A 13,297-nucleotide genomic window follows, 5' to 3' on the forward strand; every position below is an offset into this window, starting at 1 on the left:
TTATTTATTTTAATTTATGTTTGTTTTGAGTTTCAATTATTTATTGATACCGATTTCTGGTAGTTTTAATGCTTGGTAGATTATTTGATTCTACTTTTGTTCATTTTGATTTAATGGAGTTCTTTAATTTTTTTTTGAAAAACTTATTTTGTGGAAAAAGTTTTTTAATTAATTTTTGTTCGTTTTACATTGACGAAGTCTTTATCAGAGAAGAAGAAAATAATAGTTTTAATCTTTCAGGTTTTCCCTTAAAATTTTTTGTTTGGCCAGCTATTTATATGCTGGAGAAACTATTTCAGCAATTTTTAACAACAAAAACTCTTTTGAAAATCATGACACAAATAGTTGTGTTTCATTTGGTTATATACATTCTGTAGTTTACCTGATAAAAAAAAGTTAATACCATTCTCAAAAGTTTATATTTATGCTCTTCCACAGCCTGGATACACTTACACTTTATTGATTTAGAAACTTTTTAAGAGCAGAAGTAGTAATAGAAGTAACCCTGAAAGTTTCAACTTAATACCCTCAGTCGTTCTTGGTATATTGCTGACATGTCTTATTGGCAACCAGCCTACAAACAGTGTTTTTTTTATTTAATTTTAAAGCAACATTTAATTTTTAAGCATAATTGGCAAATTACATAACTCTAGGGGGTTGACCTACTCAATAACCCTATAGATATAGTTACTAGACCATTCAGCTTTACTGAACAAAATGGCTGTCTTAAAATTCTGATTGGAAGTGTCTGGGAATTCATGGGCTAAAGAGGAGGGCTAATTCTCCCCCAATCACTTTTGACTCTTAAGAAGGCACTAGAACTGTTACTTTTCAATCAACTTAGTACCTTTAAAATATCAAAGATACTACTAGTTATGATAGAGCATCGCTGCCTGTGTTCTTATATGCCCTATATCGCTTATATGCCCTTTTAATACCTGTATGCATATAGGTTTTTCGTTTAATTGAACTTTGTGTCGTTGCCATTAGTGTCGTTAGTTACAGTAACCGTAGAAGCAGCATAAAATGAATACACACAGTGTCTTCTGGCTAGCTCAACATCCAAAACTTATAAAGGTGGAATTTTTAGTGAATATTTCAGTTTGTATGGATGACAACCTGCCATCCGTGTGCAGGTTGTCAAAAGGGCATATCAGCAATATCTTTGGAACAGTTAATTGTTTGAAATTAAAACTTAAAACGCTTGTTGTGGGGGATGTTGAACTAACCAAAAGACAATATTTGCATTATAATAATAAAGCTTTCACTCCTACAACTACTGCTACTATTACTGTTGTTGCTACTGCTACTTTTGCTACTAAAACTAAGACTATTACTATTAACTGTACTCCTACAGCTACTACTATATTTACTCGTGCTACTACTACAACTAATAAACCTAAGGGTATTAAGGCAAAAACCTTGGGCAGTACTGTAACTCTTTTGAAATAAATCGAAATACAATATGCCCATATAGGTTGTCAAGAGGACGTGTTAGTAATGCTTAAGGACCGGTTGATGGTATTAAGTTAGAAATTTAAAGCCCTTACCCCAGGGCTCTGCCAACCTTTGAAGCATTTTTAAGTTCTTTGGACTATTTTAAACAAAATTGCCATCCCACAATTTCAATCAGGTGCATTTGGTGAAGAGGGGTAGTTCGGGACAGGGGATGCTACTTGACCTCCATCACTTTTTGCTCTTAAAGAGGAACTAGAACTTCCAATTTCAACCAAATGAGCCACCTCTTAACTTTATACAACCATCCCTTCCATAAGAACCTTAAATGCCCCAAGGGCATAATTTACAATCCCTCACCCTCGAGCTCTAGTGGTTTGTATCAACCGCAAAAGCCATGTTTTATGATTTTTGGACTGTTTTGAATAAAAGGAGTGTCTCAAAATATCTATTGCATACATCTCAGGGAAACACAACGTGTGTGTGTGTGTGGGGAGGGGGGGTAGCTGTGCTCTGATCACTTTGACTCTTAAAAGGGGCACTAGAACTTATAATTACAAATCTAATGAGTCCCCTCCAGAGCATATACGACCACCCTTTTTATAACAACCATATATGCTCCAAGGACATAACTTACAACCCTTTCCCCGAGAGCTGTAGGGGGCGGGGGGGGGGTTGTCTTCCTCACAGACATAATTTCTGAAACATTCAACTACGATGCATAAAACTGTTATTTCCAAACTTTGATCAGATGTGTTAAGGCAAATGATGAGCTTGGAGGGGAGGGGGCTGTTTGCTCTCAATCACTTTGACTCTTAAAAAGGGCACTAAAACTTCCAATTTCAAATCAAACGATCCCCTCTGATGTTTGTGCGACAGCCAATTCTATAAAAACTTTACATGCCCCCATAAAAATACGTACAACCCTATCCCCAGGGCGCTGAGGGCTGTGTCATCTCTAGAGACTTTGTTATATGTTCTTTGGACTATTTTGAAAAAAATTGCTAATTCATAATATCAATCAGACGCGTTTAGTGAAAGGAGGGATTGCAGGGAGGAGGTGGGGAACTAAATGCCCTCCATCACTTTTTTACGCTTAAAAAGGAACTAGAACTTCCAATTTTCAACCAATTGTGTCTCTTCTTAAGTTAAATAACCATCCCTTCCATAAAATCCTCAAAGACATAATTTCCAGACCTTTCAACTACGTTGAACAAAATGATCAAATCAAAATCTGGATTGGAAGTGTTTGGGAAAATTATGGGTGGGGGGGGATTCTCCCTCCGATTACATTTGAAATTAAAAAGGACAATAGCCCTTCAATTTCTAATCCAATGACCCATATTTGAAGTTTTTACGACAACACTGTCTATAATAACCATATATGCTCCCCAAGGCATAACTTACAATCTTAGTCCTGAGGGCTGTTGGGGGATTGACATAATCATATACATAATTTCTGGACCCTTCAACTACGTTCAAAAAATGCCTATATCAAAACGTTGATCGGAAGTGTTTGGGAAAATTATGGGCGTCGGGGGGGGGGGGGGGGTGCATTCACTCTCCGGTCACTTTTGACTATTAATTAGCGTACTAACCCTCTCCATTCCCAACTGAATGAAACCTTTTTGAAGTTTCTACCACAACGCTTTCTATAAAAACCTTATATGCCCCCAGGGAATAACTTACAACCTTTTCCCTAAGGGCTGTGGGGGGGGGGTATCATCCTCAAAGACATAATTTCCCGAACTCTCAACTACGTTGAACAAAATGGCTATTTCAAAATTTTGATTTAATGTGTTTGGGGAAAGGGTGGGCGTGAGAGGGGAGTTAGTTGCCCTCCAATCACTTTTGACTATTAAAAAGGGTGCTAGCCCTTTGAATTTCCGATCGAATGAGCCCTTTTAAAGTTTCTACGACAGCGTTTCTATAAAACGTTATATGCCCCCAGAGCTTAACTTACAACCCTTGCCCTGATGGCTCTGGGGGGGGGGATATCATCCTCAAAGACATAATTTTTGGATCTTTCAACTACTTTGAACAAAATGGTTATCTCAAAATTTTGATTGGTAGTGTTTGGAGAAACGGGGGGCGTGGAAGGGGTGTTAGTTGCCTTCCAATCACTTTTGTCTATTAAAAAGGACAAAAGCTCTTCCAATTTCCAATCAAATGAGCCCTTTTCGAAGTTTCTACGACAACTATTTCGATACAGAGCACCCTGGTCTAAAAAAAATAAATAAATAAATAATACATTGTGCCAACAACGTTCCTTACTTATAAGCCGCTTATTACGCAATAGGCGGCGCTATTGCACTGCTTATTATATCCACTCAGCTTCACTTGCGATTGAGATTGATATTTGTCCTCACACAGGAAACCAAGAATTTGTTTTAAAACAGACAAATTCAGTGTCTTCAAAAACTATGTTAGAGCAATGTTTAGCCAAACATTTGACAAAATTACATTCAGTAGGCAATCAAACACTGTCTACAGGACATCCACAAGGCCGCTCAAAACTATTACCAAAAGAAAAACAAGAACCACGAAAGAGGAAAGAGGTAAGGAACGACGTTAAAACTTAAAACGAACAGAAATTATTCCGTATATGAAAGGGGCTGTCCCCTTCTCAACGCCTCGCTCTTTACGCTAAGTTTTTTATTGTTTAAAAAAAGACTTGTGAGAAAGTCAAACTTTAGCGTAAAGAGCGAGGCGTTGAGGAGGGGACAGCCCCTTTCATATATATATATATATATATATATATATATATATATATATATATATATATATATATATATATATATATATATATATATATATATATATATATATATATATATATATATATATATATATATATATATATATATATATATATATATATATATATATATATACTGCTGATGCTATTAAGGCTCACCTTATGAAAACTGCCACTATATATACTGCTGATGCTATTAAGGCTCACCTTATGAAAATTGCCACTGAGTGGGGGATCAAGGAAAAGGTTGTTACTGCAGTAACTGATAATGGAGCAAATGTAATTCGGGCCATAAAGGATGCTGCATCCTAAGTAGGTACAGGATGGACACATGTTTCGTGCTTCCCACATACTCTAAATGAGATGTGGGTGGTGCTATTAACGATACCGCTGAATTGTTGCCTCTCGCTCAAAAGGCTAGAAACATTGTCAGCTTTTTCAGACATAGTGTTGTAGCTACCGACAAGTTACACCAGGTTCAAATCTTTATTGATAATGTTTGCACCAAAAAACTATAAGCCCGATGTAACCACTTGATGGAATTCGTTTCTCACAATGTTGCGTAGTCTAAAAGATTTGAGAGAGTCGGTAACAAGCTCGTTTGAGGGAAGACAAGACGAAATGAAATTCAAATTGAACAAATATATTTAAAATTGCTATTTCCCGAATAGGGAAAGCTCTGTGCCACGATTTGTTGATTAATTCACAATGGGCTCTGCCCTTGGGGTCCCTGACGCCTTTACATTCGCTCTGTTGCGCATTTTTGGACTTTGGCTTGCTTTTACTGTTATTTTGCTTGCTGCAAATTTTCCCGGATTCCTGCATACTGCAACTTTCAAATTGCTGAGTGTTCATCAACCCCTTTTTACCCTGCTTTGAAATTTAGTGCTGTGCCTGCTTTTGATTTATTTTTCTTGCTTAATCTTTTATTGACTGAGGGCCCCCCCTCAGCTTGTAGCCTATTTATTTTATTTATTTGACAATTTACTTCTTTTGCGATTTATTTTGTTGTTTTACCTGATTATTTTTAACCCATTGTTTTTTTTTTTTTTTTTTTATGACTTACAGGACAGTTATTATTCCTTTCATCCCTGGCCCAAATACCTCTAGTGATAGGATTTCGGCTTTATGTGTTGAAGGTCCAAATGAGACCACTAGGTTGTTGACATTAGGTAGTAGAACAGCTATTTCCAAAAAACTTTTTGAACAGCTCCAGAATCATGAATAAAGGGGCCCTTACTGTGCAATGTTAGAAAGACTTGGACAAGATGGCTCCGTTGTAATATTAGCTACAAACCAATCAGCAGCTACTGCTATACTTTCAATTTCAGATATAGCAGTAAATGGCTGTAAAGTAAAGCTTGTGCTCGGTCCTAGTTCCAACCCCGCTTTAATCAGAAATATAAAATAAATTGTATATATCTCATTTGAGAAGGTCACCCATCTGGATGACTTTGTCAAGGAGGTTCAAGTGGACAATAGAATAGAACAAGTGACATTGGCCTTTGAAACCCCAAGCCCATCAGTTACCCTCCTGGTTTGCACCTTCAATCAGGATGTTCAGTTCCCTCTGAAAATCTCTGTTTGGGGTGCAACGTATACAGTTAAGTAGTTTATCCCCGGGGCAATACAGTGCTTCAATTGCCAAGGTCTCTCCAATCCAAAACAGTAAAGAAAGATTAGGTACTCAAGTGCCCTAACTGCAGTGGTGACCATGCTGCTAATGCTAGGGAGTGTGCAGTATTCATGGAGGAGAAAGCAATTGTAACCATTTCTTTAACTAATAATTTCCCCTTGAGGACTGCTGCTGAGGTCCTGAAGAAGGGACTTCCAACACAAACAAAACATGCCCCTATGGCCCATAAAGACTCCTTCTCTCCTTTGACACCTAACCACCATTCAGTTGAGGACCTAAACAAGAAGTATATGACCATATTTGAGGGTGTTGCAAGGCAGATGTTGCAAGGCATCTGACACAGATAATAACATCACCTTGCAAACTAGTCTCTAAGATACTGCCAGTTGGTCTTGAAAATGCAGCCCTTAGCCTGACCAATATTGCTGAAAACCTAAACAGAGTTGACTCAAGCCCTACAAACAGTAACGACCCTCCTCAAACCAGCAGCCCTAGCAAAGTTAAAAAAAACATAAAGGAAAGGAAGCTATACCTATCCCAGAGGGTAGTTGTAATAAGCAACAGAGACCCAGGTTAGCCCCCTCAAACACAAATGACTAACTCCCTCTCAGTGTTCCAATTAAACATCCCGGAATTGAACCTAGCTAAAAGAAAAAAACTCCAAAATAGTTTAGTCAGACATGCACCTGATATTTTCCTACTTCAAGAAACTTTCTTAAAACAGGAGAATACTGTCTATGATTTCAAGGGGTACAATATTGCCCGTTTGGACAGAGTCCACAAAGCAAGTGGTAGCCTACTGTTACTTGTGAAAAATGACCTAGCTTTTAGAATACATGACCCCAGTCCACGAAGGGAAATGGAGGTTGGTATAATTGACGTAAAACCACTTGGAAGTGATAAGTGGATTAGTATTGCTAACTGTTATGCTCCAAAGACAAATAAATTATCCCTGAAAAAATTCGAACTGATTGTGAATCCATCTGGTCTTGTGAAAATAATAAGTGGCGACTTTAACTTACACCACAGAATGTGGGACACTGAATCACCAAAAGATTCAATTGCAACCTCTCTAACCAATTACATTCTGGAAGCCGAAAATAAGTTGTCCCTTGGCACCCCCAAATACCTAAATACACGCCTGAACCCTCAAAACGGCAAGTACTCAACCATTGTCCTTACTTTCACATCAACATATATTATAAATAGTGTAGAAATCCAGAAACCCTGTAACTTTGACTCTGACCACGAGTTTATATCATTGACACTAGAGATTAGCCCAATAAGGTCAGGGTATTAACCAGTAAAATTCTGGAAATTCCAGGACAAACACTGGAACTCCTGGAAACAAGACTTAGACCAAAAGGCTTCAGAAATTAAGACAAATGATGAGTCAGTGGAATCGTTATCTAATAAGATTACCTCAGCTGTCATAGCTTCTTCAGAAAGAATATTTGGTTACAAACAACCTCATCCTAAGCGACAAAATTCTACTCCTGGATGGAACAGGAAATGCCAGAAAGCCTACCTAGAGAAGAAAAAAAAGCAAAAAATAATTTCTCTAGGTACCCCTCAATTGAGAATAAAATAGTTTAAGGAAAAGACAGCAGAATTCAAAAAGACACTAAGGACTGAGACACATGATGGATAGAGAAGGCTCGTAGAAGACAAATTTGGTCACAACACCTCTGTTCGAGAGCTATGGAGGAATTTTCAGGTTTTTTGAGGTAAAAAAGAAGAAAACCCATCCCTGCAGTGATATAGATGGGAAGGACTACATAATTTTCAACCTGTTCCCTTTTCTCATTTTAGCTTTCAGGAAGTTAAAGACATTATTTCAAAGCTCCAACCTGGTTCAACTGGCCCTGTGGGAATTCCCAATTTGATGTTGAAAAATTTGCCAGATACATTTGTTGAGCTACTGACAGAGTTATTCAACAGATCTGTCATAGAGTCATCAATACCATCTGAATGGAATAAGGCAACAGTGATCCCAGTTCTCATGGGAGGAAAAGACCCTAAGCTGGTTGATTCATACCGCCCCATATGAATCACCTCTTGTGTTGCAAAACTAATTGAGAGGGTAACAAAACAAAGAATTTTAACTCCATTATCAGACCACATCGAAATTGAACAGCTTGGCTTTCTCCATGGAAGAAGCACCACAGATACCCTAGTTAGACTAGAGCATCTGATAAAACAAATCTTCAAAGAGGAAAAGCAGTTCATGTAATATTTTTAAATATGGAATCAGCATTTGATAGAGTAGATATGAGGCAACTAATCAGAAAGCTATCTGTAACGCACTTACCAGACCTACTGGTAAATTGGATCCACCAATTCTTGATGGGTAGGGAAGTACAGGACTCCTTGAGGGGCTCCTACTCAGAGTTGAAGAGGAAAGCCTATGACATTGGAATCCCTTAAGGGGTGGTTCTAACTCCACTTCTCTTCTCAGTTTATTGTCATGATTTAAACCTGGAACATGTCCTTGGAGCAGAGATTTTTCTGTATGCTGATTATACTGTTGTTGCAGCTGTGGGGAGAGATCCCTTATGCTTACAGTCAGCCTCACAAAAAGATGCTGATATGCTATCAGTTTGGGCAAAAAGTAATAATATGGTTTTCTCAAGCCATAAGTCAGTTAGTGTGTTTTTTTCACAAAATGCATAACCGACCTGCTTTCAAACCACTGGTGAAACTGAATAGACAAGGGATTATGGTTGCAGAACATACATGGTTTCTGGGAGTTGTATTTGACCAGAAACTGACATGGAAATCCCATATGGATGAGCTGATTGACAGTCTCAAACAAAGGTAAAACTTCATTAATTCTCTCTGCCTTGGAAGAAAAGGATCCCCCACAGCCTTTGCTTCAACTATTGTCAAGTCAGTGGGGACATCCAAGATAGACTATGTACCATCTATATATGAATTTGCTAAGCAATGTCTCCTGAAGAAACTTGACACTACCCTCCACGCAGTCTTGCAAAGATCCATTGGTTGCCTGAAATCAACTCCTATTGCCGCTATGTATTGTGAAGCGAGAATCCAGTCAATTTACTCCAGAAGAAAATATCTCCTTGCAAGATATTTTGCTAAGAAGATAAGACTCAAGAATCACATTGTCTACATAGGAATCATTAGCCACCACAAACCCGATTTCCGCCACAAACCAACAGAGATGCCCTCTTTCCAGAGATTCCTTTGCCATCCTGGCATGCAACAGTTCATAGAGAATGGCAAGCTGACTGTTAATTTGGATGATGATTCTCCTAGCACCTACAAAGGAATTGGGGAACTGATTATTCCTAAGATCACCATTGGAAAAAAGGAGGTCCTTCCCCAAGCACTGATAAAAATCATATTCCTAGAAAAGTTGGCAGGATATCAGGACTACATCCAAGTTTACACAGATGGCTTAAAGGCAGAATCAAAATGCAGCTGTGCAGTAGTTATACCCTCCAGAGCTTGTGTCTTTCCTACGTTTACCCCCTACCTGTAAATTTTTTCTGCAGAACTTGTGGCAATTAAGTTTTTTCTTCAAGCCAAACAGAGTTCAAACATCAGAGGTATATTATCCACACTGATTTACTGTCTGCTTTCGATTACCTCTCGTACTAGCAACACCAAGCAAGAAATGTTGCCATCGTCATTGAAAATTCAGTTACACAACTTGCAAGAAAGAGTATATCAATTCTATTTATATGGGTTCTTGTACACTGTGGTATAACAGAATATGAGTTAGCAGACCAGGCTGCAAAACAAGCCTCCCATCTGGGTCTGATCACTCAAACTCCTATTACTGGTCCTGAACTACTGTCTTCAACCAGTTCAAAAATTTTGGAGGAAGAAGACGCTTGCCTCCATTCCTTCCATACCCAGCTTATGGATCTCTATGATTATAAGCAGCCATCAAAAGAAATGTACCTCTTATCTCACATCCTTTCAACTTGTCTGTTTTGTCTCAGATTTGGCCAGACAAAGACAAAATCAACACTATTCCATTGGAAAATGGCCCCTTCCTCGAACTGAGACACATGTTGAGTGTAGGAAGACACACGTCACATCATCTTCAACTGTATAAAATATGAAAAAGAGAGGGAAACGCTAGGGAATAGCTGTGAGAAGGAATTTAAGGCATTCACAATGCGTTCTGTTCTGGGACATCACACGTCTCCTTCTCGGGCTAGACGACAAAGCACAAACCTTTTAGGTAGATTTGTTAAGACTACTGGTTTGGTTCATTCCCTATAAGATTTTGTTTTTATCCCTATAATATTTGATTTGAGAGTTATGATATTTACTATTTAATTTGTTTTATTATCTTTATCTTATCTGTTAAGATTTTTATATATGTGACAAGTATAATGTAAATCTGTATTATTTATTTTAATGGTGTTGCATGTGTATTTTAATTGATTTATGACAAAGCACAGCTGCATGATTCTGATTCCCGTGTTTCAACGCAGGCAGTTGCTGCAGGTGAATAACCCTACCAATATCAATATAAGTGATACATGATTGGGTTCAGTGAGTATTGACTGATGTGACACCCAAGCAAGCTAGTGATCACAGAAGGCACAGAATAATTGAGTGATACGAAAACATATGACCTATCGGTCAAACGCGTCAAACCCGAACATTGATTCGAAGGAAGATTGGTCCGATGTTTATAGTTTAAAAAATCTTGATGAGAAAATGGCTTTGTTCCACAAAAAGCTAATTGACAAATATCAAATTTGTTTCCCTGAAAAAAAAATTAAATAGTGCTCCAGCGATAAACCCTTTATTAACCAAACTATAAAAACACTAATTAGAACCAAACTGAAGCTTTACAAATATTGCAAACCAGGTGAAGCCAATAAATTAAGAAAATCAAGTAAAAGAGAAATTCGCAAATTGGGAAGATCGTACTACAAAAATAAGGTCGAAGTATTGTTCACTAGTAAACCAAAAAACTGGTATTAAGAGGTTAAAAAGCTATGTGGCAGGAGATTTGAACAGCTTAGCTTCAATCTACCCGAGTCCCCTGATATTACTGCCAATAATCTCAATAAATTCCTCGCTTTCATTGTCCAGAGACTTCCACCACTGTCTGACCAATTACCATCAGGAGCCCTTTCCCCTTCTTTACCCACTGTTTCCCCGTCTGAGATAGAAAGAAGAATTCAAAAACTAAGAAAGACAAGTATTTGTCCTTTGGATATCCCCTTTCCTCTTATTAGTGCCTTCGGTGATTTCTTGTCTAAACCCTTGTCTTTCCTGTTTAACAAAATTACCGAGTCTGGGCAAATGCCTACAATTTGGAAACAGGGTTTCATAACCCCATTGAAAAAAAAAACGGAAAGCCTGGTTTTGAAGGCGTTCGGCCTATAACTCATACTCCTATTTTCGCGAAACTTTATGAAGGATTACTTGCAGATTGGCTAAAGGAAAAAATCCTACCTCTTACTGACTTGAAACAATGTGGGAACCTAAAATCCACCTCTACTTCCCATTACCTCGTTTCTCTTATTGATCACATCGGGAAAACCCTTGAAAAGCCTAATTCCTGGCTAAATTTAATTTCTATTGACCTTCAGAAAGCATTTGACCTTGTTAACCACAATATCTTAATTGAGAAACTTGTCAACGAGTTCAATATTGATCCCTTACTGGTAAAATTAGTTGCCTCCTTCTTAACAAATAAATCGCAAGTTGTCAAATACCAAAACCATTATTCAAATCCTCTCCCTGTCCACAACGGCATACCCCAAGGTACTCTTCTAGGTCCCTTCCTTTTTTCAGTAATGATCAACAGCCTCGCAAGGGAATTTCCTGACGAATGGAAATTTGTTGATGACCTAACGGTTGTTGAAACTTGCTTCAAAAATTTAATAAGAGATCATATGAGTATTCTCAATGAAATTGGAGACGAAGCCTTATACTTAGACATCACATTAAGCCTCTCTAAGTCTATGATAATGCCGATTTGTTTCCTCAAATCCTTGCCCTGTTTTCTTAATCATACCCCTCCTGAAATTTCTGTGTCCTCTTATAAACTACTTGGCGTCACAATTTCTTCCAATTTAAAGTGGGATATCCACGTTAAAGACATCATCCATAGAGCTAATGTGTCTATCGCCCTCCTTAAGCTCCTAAATAAATTCAGCGTCCCCCCTTCCCACTCCTTACGAATTTACACGTCTTTTGTCCGCCAGCATCTCTAATATGCTTGTCCAGTTTGGCGCCCTAGTATCTCTCGCGAAGAATCGGAAAAAATCGAATCAATTCAAAAAAGAGCCTTGCGAATAATTTTCAAAGAAGGCAAGGTGCCATACTCTCTGCTCCTAAAAAAAGCTATTCTGAAAACCCTGGAGCAAAGGAGGGTTTCGTTGTGCCTCCGTTTTGCAAAAAATACCATAATAAACCCTCGGACAGCAAGCATTTTCCACAAACGTCACTCCCCATCCAGATTACAGCCGCCTCCAACTATTGCCGAGCCCATCCCTGCTTTGTCCCCCATTCGCTGCATTACTTCCAGATACGAAAGAACTTTTATCCCCTTCATTACATAAAAAATAAATAAAATGTTTCACTAGTTTCTTCTCCCCCCCCCCCTCTTTTTTTATTAGCTGATGGTACTGCCCAGGTTCTTGCACTCATTTTCTTGCCCCCCCCCCTTTTTTTCTTTTTTTTTTACCAGTTTTTATTGTTTTTAACTCTTTTATTGATTTACTGTAGTTGAATTTTTGACATTTTCTTAGTATCCCTTTTAATTTAAATGTATTTGTCTTGCTCTAAGTTTAGTTTGACCAGTTTTTTAATGCATTTGTATTTCGCTCTAAGTTTCATTCGACCAGTTTTTATCTTTTTATTTTTTTAATTGGCTTTTTGCAGTTTTAATTATTGACTTTTAAATGATTGTTCATTATGGGTTTCTCTATTTTATAGTTGTTCTTTGCATTTTTAGTGTAACTATTTATGTTGTCGACTCCAAAGTCCGAATTCGGCCCTTTGTGGGCTTGTGATAGCGATTTTTTTGAAATAAATATCTTATCTTATCTTACCCCAAACAACAACAACAACAAGCCAGCTTGCGCTTCTGGGTAAAGTGGACCTCATAGTCACTGATAGTTAGTGGGGTGTTATTTCAACCGTGATTGCGGTGCTTACACCCTTTGAAGAGGCAACTATTGACCTCTCATCTAAAATCTATCCCCCATCTCGAAAGTCCTGCCTTTGTCTAAGATTTTGAGACGCCACCTTGTTCAGTTAGATTTTGGGGGATTCTTAGACGTGGCTGATGAGCGATATGTATATGCTGATTATAAGTCCTTATAGTCAATGCAGGACATGCTTCGACAGCAGCCGAATTCATCATGGCTCTGCAAACTTTCAATAGGGAGCCAACAGTTTCAAGAGAAACTTGTCCACTCAAGTAATGGAAGTCTCGTGCTATGGGG

General features: G+C 38.0%; 1 protein-coding gene across 1 annotated transcript in view; it reads right to left on the bottom strand.

The window, feature by feature from the left end:
* The window catches only part of ninaC (STKc_myosinIII_N_like and MYSc_Myo21 domain-containing protein ninaC), a 386,065-nt gene that overhangs the window by 65,061 nt on the left and 307,707 nt on the right, over nt 1–13,297 (bottom strand). The gene's annotated exons all lie outside the window — the stretch shown is intronic.

This window comes from Artemia sp. Qi Xiang Cuo, chromosome 12 (assembly GCF_049724085.1).
Source record: "Artemia sp. Qi Xiang Cuo chromosome 12, ASM4972408v1, whole genome shotgun sequence".
Taxonomy (NCBI): Eukaryota; Metazoa; Arthropoda; class Branchiopoda; order Anostraca; family Artemiidae; genus Artemia; species Artemia sp. Qi Xiang Cuo.